Below are 10,682 nucleotides of genomic sequence, written 5' to 3'. Positions count from 1 at the left end.
TTTCACATGTGCAAATCCAATTAATGTGATTCCATTTACTGAGACTTTTCTCTATACACTGAGTCTTTGACAAAGATGATTTAACTGTCTTAGTATGGGTACATTTCTGGGATTTTTATTTTGTTACAATTGTCTCTATGATTGTGGGTATAACACACTATCTTGATTATTGTAGCATTACTGCAAGTCTTAAGTTTGGGTAGTTTCAGTCCTCAGAATTTGTTTAGTTCTTTCAATCCTAGGTTTGCTATCTGGGTCTTCTGTTTCTCCATATGCACTTTAAGATCATGTTCTCAGTTTCCACAGAATAGTTTCCTGGAACATTAATGAGAATTTCATTGAATTCATAGATAAGTTTGGGAAGAACAGTTGTCTTCTCAGTGCTGTTTTCTATGAGCATGGAATATCTTTTTATTTATAGTTTTATTTTAATAAATGTTTAGTTTTTGCATCACATTCCAATTTTTCATCACAGGTTTATAGGAAGAGAATAGACTTTGACTATTAGTTGTATGTCCTGAAACTTGCCTGTAATTATTTCTTTTTTTTTTTTTTTAACTTTTTATCAGTACCAAGGATCGAACTCACAGTCACCTGCTTGCAAGGCAGGTGCTTATGTGGCTGAGCTAAATCCCCAGCCCCTGTAATTATTTCTTAATTCCAGTAGGAGTGTATTTTTTATGTATTTTTAGTATTTTCTGCTCCCATGTCATATGTGAATATTTTACTTCTTTCTTTACAATTTGTAAACTTTTTTTCATCTCAGTTACATTAGTTGGTCATCACTATGATGTCAAAAACGAATGATGGGAGAAGGAGATTCATACCTGTTTTCTTTTTTTGTCTTTTTTGAGATAGGGTCTCTATGCAGTTCCGGGAGCACTTGAGCTCACTTTGTAGCCTAGGCAGGTCTCGAACTTGCAATGATGCTCCTGCCTCAGCCTCCTGAGTGCTGGGATTACAGGCATGAGCCACCACGCCCGGCTTAATTCATACCTGTTTTCTCATTTTGGTGGAGAGTTTCTTACCACGAAGTTTGGTAATAGCTGTACGTTTGGTAATAGATTTTAAAAATCCAGTTGAGGAAATTCCTGTACATATTCATACTTTTTAAAACTTCACATTGACTTTTCTATTTCCCTGATCTGTCACTCAACATTTAACAAACCTTTATTGTGCAGTTGGCATGCAAGGAATTTTCTAGATCTTAAGTAAGGTAAAACATAAGTGTAAATTTCAATACCTTGACTTACACAGTGGTTCTTAGCTATAATATGAAAAGCATGACCAATTTAGATACAAATAGTTAAGTAGGACTTTGTCAAAACGTAAACCTTTTTTTTTTTTTTTTTTTTTTTAAGGAAACTATGAAGGAATTTGGACAGACCACTTACTGAAAGGGAGAAAATACTGTGGTACCTAAGTTCACAACCTTATTTCCAGTATTGTGGTTAAAACCTGATTGAATGACATTTCCCCCACTTCATTGGACAAGCCCCAAATATCTGTGAAAGCAAGATCTGTGTTGTGAGCTTCAGATCCACGTGTGAAACTGCTGATTGGTTGATTTTTTCTTGGGTATTTTGCAGGCCAAGTGATTGTTGATTCTCCAGATCTGAGATTAATGTCTTTTAGTCACAGTCCCCTGAACAGTATCATGTCCAAAGAGCACATGCACAGGGGAGAGAGAGGCACACCTGCAATCTCATTACTCATTACTCGGGAGGCTGAGGCAGGATAACTGTGAGTTAAAGCCCAGCCTAGACTACATAATGAGACCCTGGCTCAAAGGAAGAAAAAAGCAACGTAAAACAAAACAAAATAATATATGCCCAAGACTGCACGCAAGAAGTAAACAAAATGCGCATGCATTCTGCATTCTCCACTCATGCTTCAAACTTACCCAAACCTCTATCTCCCTCCCCTAAGGCCGTCCATGCAGACTATTGGCTACGTGTTCCTGCAGTCTTGAATCCATCCCCGCTCAGGCCCTGCTTCTTCATGCAGGATTGTTTCAGTGCAGTTCCCAGGTCTCCCTTCCTCTCCCTTGCTTTTCTCCTGTCCATCCCCACACAACCACAGCAGAGATGGCTGGAAGTGCACAGTGTGTCAGATGTCCATCCCTCTTGTTTCAGACTCCTCTTTTTGTCCCCTGTAGAAGTGATACATGTTTATGTGGCCCCATGATACCTCTGCTGGGCACTGTCCACTCCTTCTGCTCCCTGTTTTCTTTTCCCAATGGTGAACAGGACTCATCATTCTCTAGAAACATAGTTCTTTTTCTCACTCTTGCTGCTTTGTATATGCTGCTTTCTCTACCTAGCATAATCTTGTTCATGTCTTTTTTTTAAATACATGATCTAGCTGCATAGTAAAGGCTATCCTGAACTCACTAGGTAGCCCAGGGTGGTCTCAACCTTAAGATCCTCCTGCCTCAGTCTCCTAAATGCTGGGATCACAGTGTGTGGTACGACTCCTTGCCAACCATGTTTGTCTCATGATCTCACTTTATTTCTCTGTACCCTGTGTAGACCTCATCTTTCCTTGACAGTCTTCTCTTTATGGTCCTCTTGTGCCATTCTATATGTTGTATATGTTTATTTTTCTTTTATCAAAACATAATATGTGAATTTGGGGTGCACAGAAGCTAGATTTTATTTGTTGTCTTGTTTCCTGGGCCTACTGTGATGCTTGGATAGTGTGTTGTTGGCATTAAGGAATTTTTGGCATTAAGGAATAATTTTTGAACGTAGAAATATTTGTCAGTTCCCCTTTGATCTTTTTTTGCAAACCTGTGTGGCAGGTTAAAGATGGAACCACATTTATTGGAACTTGGATTGGAAGACTCACGTGGCTCCTAGTGACCCAATCACCTGACACTGAAACCCTGTGAAACACCTAGTTAGGAGCAAGAACCTGCACAGTGACTTGTTTTAACGAGCAGAGTTTACCAAATGGGATACAACTGTCATCTAGTTAACAGATTTCCTTTGAGTCTCTCCCTTTCTGGCTGAGGTGAATGTCAGGCATCAGACAGGGACATAACATGGCAGGGACCTGAGGCTAGCCTCGGGATGAAAGCCAGCCAGAGTCCCAGTCCTGCAGCCGGACAGACCACAGGAGCTTAATTAAGTCTGACGTGTGTCATGAGAATGAGCAGTGCAGCCTTTCCCACTTGCACCTCTGCATAGAACCCTAGCGCTGACTCATACCTGATGGCTGGTTTGCAAAGACCCTAATGCAGACGATGCAGCCAACCTTCTCCCCGCATACTCTCTTATCCCGTAGATGCTGTGGGATAGAAAAGTGTATGGTTCAAATTGACTGTGTTTGTGGTAACCGTGTTTCTAACCAGTGTTGATTATCTCATGGAGTGTCCTTCATTAACAGCAAAGTCTAATTCTCCTCATCTTGAGTCTGGGTGAGCATTAGCAATGCGTGAGTAAGGGGGTGTAGCAGAGGGGATGTGGGAGTCCAGCAGCTCAGTCCTAAGAAGCCTTGCAGCTTTCTCTCATACGTCTTGGAATGATTGTTCTTGACACTCTCCCCTTTGGGTGCTCTTATTCAGAACCCTCTGCGATGGTGAAAGCAGCCCAAGCCAGATGAAGAGGCCTGGCAGATTCTGTGGCTGATGGACTAGCTCACTCTCAGCCTAAAGGCAGCCTTAGCCGTCAGCCATGGGAAGCTGCTGGCTTAGACACGCATCCTAATCGAGCCTTCAAATGACTGTAGGCCCAGTCACCAGAAGACTGCAACCGCATAAGTTATCTCAAGGGAGAACCTCCCAGCTGAGCCCAGACAGCACACAGGAGCTTAGCACACAATAATGCATTGTGATTTTAGGCTCTTTGAGTTATGCATTGTAGTTTGAGAGAGCAATAAACTGGAGTAGCCCTTTAAAGAGGACTTTATCCTGTGTTTAGTACAGTAAACAACTGAAGGCCTGGATGAAATATAGGACATTATTGTTATACTTCCAAGATGCAATGTAGTCATCTGAAATATAAATTGTAATGTGTCGTCCATGTAGACACAGTGCTTAGAATACACCCTCCATGCTTTCCTCTGGCTCTCATTCTTTGGCACTGGTCCAGCAGCTCCTCCATTCTGACACATACCGTTTCCCTCTCCTCACTGCTTTGTGATCACAGTGGCCTTTATATCTTTAGGAAATTACACATTTTTAGTGCTTTGGTCCGTGATGCTCCCTGCATCTTGGAGATCATGAATTTAGTTCCCTGTATGACTGACTCCTGATATAACTCAGCTTAAGTTTCATTGTCCTGCTCACAGTTCTCTGGAGAAACAGACCCAAAGGAAATTATCTGTCTGTCTGTCTATCATCCATCTATCTATTTTTCTGGGAAAAGATTAGTATAAAGTATTGTCTCAGAAAACTGTGGAGGCTCATTCAGGAAGCTGTCTGTGTGCTGGGTACCCAGGAACACTGGTGGTGCAGCTAGAGGGCCTCCCTTAAAGATGCTGCTAGGAAACCCACCAATTTGTCCAAGGTCTGAGAGGTAAGGCAATTGGCTAATGAGTCTCCCTCAGGGTTTCTGGAAAGGCTATAGGAGGTCTATCACATTTATACCCCTATAGATCCGGTGGCACCTGAAAATGCAAGGGCCATTAATATTACCTTTGTGACTCAGTCAGCCCCAGACATTAAAAGAAAACTGGAAAGGCTTGAGGGATTTGAGGCAATGCCTCTTAGACGGTTATTAGAAATGGCTCAGAAGGTATTTGACAGCCATGAAGATCCCAGAGATCAAAAATTGACAAAGGTACTAGAATTATTGACTGAGAAAGTGACCAAAATGAATGCAAAGTCTTGCCCACCTACAGATAAAAATCTACTGTAAGAAAATGGAACACAGGCAGAATGACTGCCCAAAGCTGAGGGCCAAATTTGAAAGGGAAGCCAAGGCTCTATTGTCCGATGATTAGGCAAGTCAGGGCTCTCATGCCCCCCCCCCCCAGCCCAGGCTAACTCTGTCTGTGGGGGGCCAAACAATTGCTTTCTCAGTGGACTCCAAAACTGCTCCTTAGGCTGACTTGGCCCTTAGGGACCCCTACAGGAAATAAATTAAAGGTATTAGGAGCTATTGGCACCACAAGGGTATACCCAAAGTTTCAAGCTCAGCTAACCTGACCAGGACAAAAGACTATCTCTCATGAATTCCTCTGGGTCCCAGAATGCCCATAACCCTTGATAGGCTGAGACCTCTTGCAGAAACTAAAAGTTCATCTCAGCTTTGAAGCAGCCACCCCCACAGTGAAAATGGACAATGGCCCACCTGAATTCCTTGGTACCAGGGTCCTTGCTTTATATCCTGAAGGTAGAGGACATTTATTATTGGAAAGTTGTAAAGTTTCAAATGACAATGAGCTGTTGCATCAGTGGATACAGGAAATCCCTGGGGTTTGGGCAAAACACAATCCTCCTGGTCTGTCAGTGAACCAAGTTCCTTTGGTGATTGAACGTTTACCTCAAGCTGTTCCTATTCAGCTCAAACAGTATCTTATCAGTCTGAAGGCACATCAAGGCATAGCCAGGTATATATTAAGGTTAAACATATATGGTATATTAAAATCTTGTATCTCTCCCTGGAATACCCCCATGCTGCCAGTTCAGAAGCCAGAACCCAAGATTACCAGCTGGTGCAAGATCTCAGGGAAGTAAACAAAAGAATTGTAACTCTCTGTCCTACTGTACTTAACCCCTACACTTTACTGAGTCTATTAAGCCAGAGCAGATCTGGTACTCAGTATTGGATTTGAAAGATGACTTCTTCACTTTGCCCATCACTCTGGTAAGTCAACCTATTTTTGCTTTTGAATGGACTGACCCCACTATGGGAGTGTCAGAACAACTGACTTGGACATGCTTGACACAAGGCTTTAAAACATGTGTCCACTCTTTTTGACAAGGCTTTATCCAGAGACCTTTTGGGCCTCAGAGAGAACTACCCAAATGTGACACATACGCAATATGTTGATGATATTCTAGTGGCAACACATTCTTATGAAAGTTGTGCAAGTGCCACTCAAGACCTCTGAAAAGGCCTAGATGAGTTGGGCTATAAGATCTCAGCTAAAAAGCCTCAGGTATGCCAAAAACAGGTAATCTGCTTATGTTACCAAATTCATGAAGAAAAATGGACTCTTTCCCCCCAACAGAGACAAGCTATCCAGCAGATCCCTATCCCTGTGACTAAGAAGCAGCTATGAGAATTTCTGGGAGCTGTAGGATGTTGTCAACTTTGGATTATTAACTTTGTTGAAATAGCCCAGCCACTTTATGACTCATTGAGAGGGGCCACTCAAGACCCTATAGAATGGACAGACTCACAATACCAGTCCTTTGAGCAACTGAGATCAGCCTTAACAGAAGCTCCAGCTCTGGTTCTGCCAAATCTTCAAAAACCTTTTCCCCTCTATGTTGATGAAAAATGAAGGATATCAAAAGGAGTACTAACCCAGAGTTTATGGCCATGGCAACGGCCTGTTGCCTACCTTTCCAAGAGACATGATATGGCAGCTGGATGGCCACCTTGCTGCAGGTGACTGCCTCGGTGGCCCTCTTGGTGAAAGAGACCCAAAAGTTGACATTTGGACAAAATTTTTTAATTATTTTTTCTCATTCAGTGGAAACTATTATTAAGGCTCCACCAGATCGATGGCTGGGTAACTACGGAGGTATGCACTATCAGGCACTGCTCCTGGATCCAACTACTATCAGCTTCAAGGAAATAGGAGCCTTGAATCCTGCTACCCTGATGCCTGATGACGACCCCTCCTTGCCTCTCCACAACTGCATTGAGGTCCTTGATCACCTCATAGGACTTCAACCAGATTTAACGGAAGAGCTGCTACCTGGAGTTCCACCGTATTTCTCCAATGGAAGCAGTTACATCTATCAAGGTAAGTGGGTTGTGGGAGCTGCTGTCACTACAGAATCTCAGATTATATAGGAACAAAATTGGAGCTGGGAACATCAGCTCAACAAGCTGAACTTATAGCTCTTACTGAGGCCCTCAAGTTGTCAGAAGTAAAGATATAAACATTTATACTGACAGCAGATATGCATTTGCTACTGCCCATGCTCATGGGGCCATTTATCAGGAACAAGCTTCATTGAATTCAGGGGGCCAAAAAATCAAAAATGCTCCCCAAATTTTGTATTTGTTGGGTTCCATTTGGATGCCAAGGAAGGTGGCTATTATTCAATGCAAAGCCCACCAAGTGGGAGATGACCCTGTTACACAAGGGAACAATCTAGCAGATGCCACTGGCTGAAAAGCAGCCACAAAATCAGTGGGGACTGAGACAGCCCTGGCATTGATGCTGATTTCACCTACTCTGTCAGAGCCCTTTTATACTCAAAAAGACTTGCACTTGGCAGCTCAACTCCAATCAAAGCCTGATATCCCTGAGGGCTGGTACCAACTGCCTGATAATCAAGTCCTCCTCCCCAAGGCCTTGAGATTAGAACTCATTCAACAAGCTCATCAGTCTACTCATATGGGAGGATCAAAACTAGCTGCCCTTCTTTGAGACCATTTCTTTATCCCTCAGTTATAAAAGTTACTCAGTCTGTGAGCATTAGATGCCATCAGTGCCAGTTGGTGAACCCAAAGCAATCACAACAAATGGAAACCACTCGTTATCATGGGACTATGCCTGGGGAACATTGGGAAGTAGATTTTACAGAAATGGGGAAGCCTGGACTTCAAAGGTATAAGTATTTGCTAGTAGTGATTGATACTTTCACTGGATGGGTCAAAGCCTTTCCAACTAAATCTGAATCAGCTCAGATGCCAGTCAAAAAGCTCTTATATGAGGTTGTCTCAAGATTTGGCCTCCCTTTATTCATGGGTTCCGACAATGAACCAGCATTTATCAGCCAGATAACTCAAAAACTAACCTAAGCTTTGCAGATTAATTGGAAACTCCATTGTGCTTACCAGCCTCAAAGTTCAGGACAAGTAGAAAGGATGAACCAGAGCTTGAAAATGGTAATAACTAAGATGGCATTGGAAACTCACGAGAACTGGGTGATTCTCTTTCATTTTGCCCTCTTGCGTGCACGATGTACTCCCTGTGTTGCAGATATTTCCCCTTTTGAAGCTCTATATGGGAGACTGCCTCCTCTTATTCCTAAGATTTCTGAGGAAAAATTAGCTGATATGGCTAATCAAGATCTCATTAAGTCCCTCCAGGCCCTCCAGCCAGTACTAACTTTCATCCATTGATTATTCTGGCAACAACATCCTCTGCCTGCAGTCCACTCTGAAGAACATCCTGCAGTGGAACCTGGGACACTAGTTGTCATCAAGAGACATCACTGTGAACCCCTCAAACCATGTGGGAAGGCCCCTACCCCATGGTCCTCAGCACTCTGACCATCGTCCAAGTTGCTGGAAAGCCTGCCTGGTTTCATCATTCCCACTTCAAGCGAGTTCCAGCCTCCAACAGTGATCAACCTACAGATAAGTGGACTTTTGTTCCCTCCAAGGATCCTTTAAAACTTAAAATTGCCAAATGTATCCGATAATCTTGTTCTTATGTGTTCTTCCTTATGGAGACCCCAAGGCGATGCCTCATAACCCACTGTTTGGAACTTGAAAAATAACTATTTCACTGATGAATTATTAATAGCCAATGCTACTGTCCATGGAATAATTAGATAGATTTATGTGTCCTATTAGATAACATCCCAGCAAAAATTAGACAGAAGAGAATGTTATTGGCTCAGCATTTCATACTGCATGATTGGTTACTAAGGAACCCATCCGGACCTTGCAGGACTTACATAGTCAAAAAGAATTACAGTTCACTGGCTGGTATCTTTGCCCCCAAAAGCAACAGCCAGCCTCTGATGACAGTAGTAGGTGTTCACAGGCCATAGAGACAGAATGGTTTTGTAGACATTGGGGTTGTGAGACTCTATCTCCTTGGCAGGGAAATAAAGAGGATCATTACCTTTTCCTCACTTGGGAGATTCCATCTTCCTGCATCCTCAACCAGTGTAATGTTATGACTTTCAGACTCCAAATCCCAACTGACACTGTTTGGAAAGCAGGATTACATTATGGTATTAGGCTATGGGTCTCTGGATATGACCTGGGAAGCACCTTTACCATTCAGTTTGTTGCTCAGCACCCACCAGGCCCATAGGCCCTCAGGCTCCCCAGCCACCTCAGTCTCCTCCTGTTACTCATCTTCAGCCCTCCTCCACTAGATTTCATGCTCCTAAGACCTTTCTGCCCACTGCCATTTCTGCACCATCCCTAGACCCCTTTTTGCCTCTGGACATTGCTTACCAGTTTCTTAATCTTAGTGCCCCAAACTTCACTGCTGATTGCTGGTGATGCCTTCCATCTTGACCTCCCTTCTATATAGGCACCCCTGTGACTATTATGGAAAATCAACTTTTACATTCCTCTGCAGACAATACCACTTGTTGGTGGGGTGCTAGGCCCCTGCTCACACTGGACAATATATAGGGTACCCCAGGAACCTGTGTTTACTCTGCCTCCTACTCTTTGTGCACTTCCCCTTATGCTGCGCTCTGTAATCTTACCTCTTCAGCTTTGATTCATAATTTTTCCTATCCTGCTAATCAGCACCTTGTTGCTCCCAACAGAACCTGGGTTGCCTGTACTTCTGGTATAACTCATTGTTCTATGCATCACCTGTTCACCCGGTGCCTTGGGCTTTGTATATTAGTCTGTAACTTTCCCCAAGTGTGTTGGTACTCTGGAAATAATGGTAGGAGTCATATGTTCCCTAGCTTTGACTTAAAGGGTCCGGTCCGAGTGAAGAGAAATCCTGTACTCTTACCTGTATTACTGGGAGTTGGGTTGGCAGGGTCAATAGGTTTAGGAATATCCAGCATATCATTTGGAGACCAAAATTGTAGACACTTAAGTGTACTCATGAATCAAGATCTACCAGCACTCAGTGGCTCTGTTTCCAAATTAGACGATTCTTTAGTTCACTGGCTGAGATGATTTTACAAAACCAGCGAGGTCTAGATCTCCTGTTCCTAAAGGAAGGAAGCCTCTGTCTGGATTAGAAAAAAATTGTTGCTTGTATGGTAATCATTCTGGGGTTATCAGACATAATATGGCCAGCCTTAAAAGGTGGCCACAGGAACAAGAACAAGCCAGACAAGCTGAAAAAAATTGGTTTCAATGATGATATTTTTCTGTCTCTCTGGTTGACAACATTAAACCCAGCAGCCTCCGAATCTTTGTTAATCTTACTTACTTGTTTAACAATTGGACCTGGCATTATAAACAAATTAGTAAATTATGTCAAAGATCAGGTTCAAACAACAAAACTCATGGTTTTAAAGGCACAAGTTTATGAATACCACTGCTTGAAAACTCCATGAGCCAATGATTTGGTTCACTGACAAAAATCACTGGGGAATGTTATACTAAGATGCTGAAAAATTAAAATATTTGATTAAAAGATAATTAGCAAAAATAGTTAGTTAAAAGGAGAGTTATAAGCAGTATTGTCATTCTGTACTGAGCTCATTACCCTCGTAAACAACCACCAACCACATAGTTATAGACTTACTGACCACACATCATGCTGTTCTGTATGCATCGTCCCACAAGTAACCTATTTGCTATAAAAACCTTTGTTCCCCTTATAAGAGACAAATG

Source organism: Cavia porcellus, unplaced genomic scaffold, assembly GCF_034190915.1.
Source record: "Cavia porcellus strain 051 isolate PalLab524CR breed Dunkin Hartley unplaced genomic scaffold, mCavPor4.1 scaffold_19, whole genome shotgun sequence".
NCBI classification, from domain to species: Eukaryota; Metazoa; Chordata; class Mammalia; order Rodentia; family Caviidae; genus Cavia; species Cavia porcellus.
The sequence above is the reverse complement of the archived record's forward strand: the minus strand, read 5'-3'. Positions refer to the sequence as shown.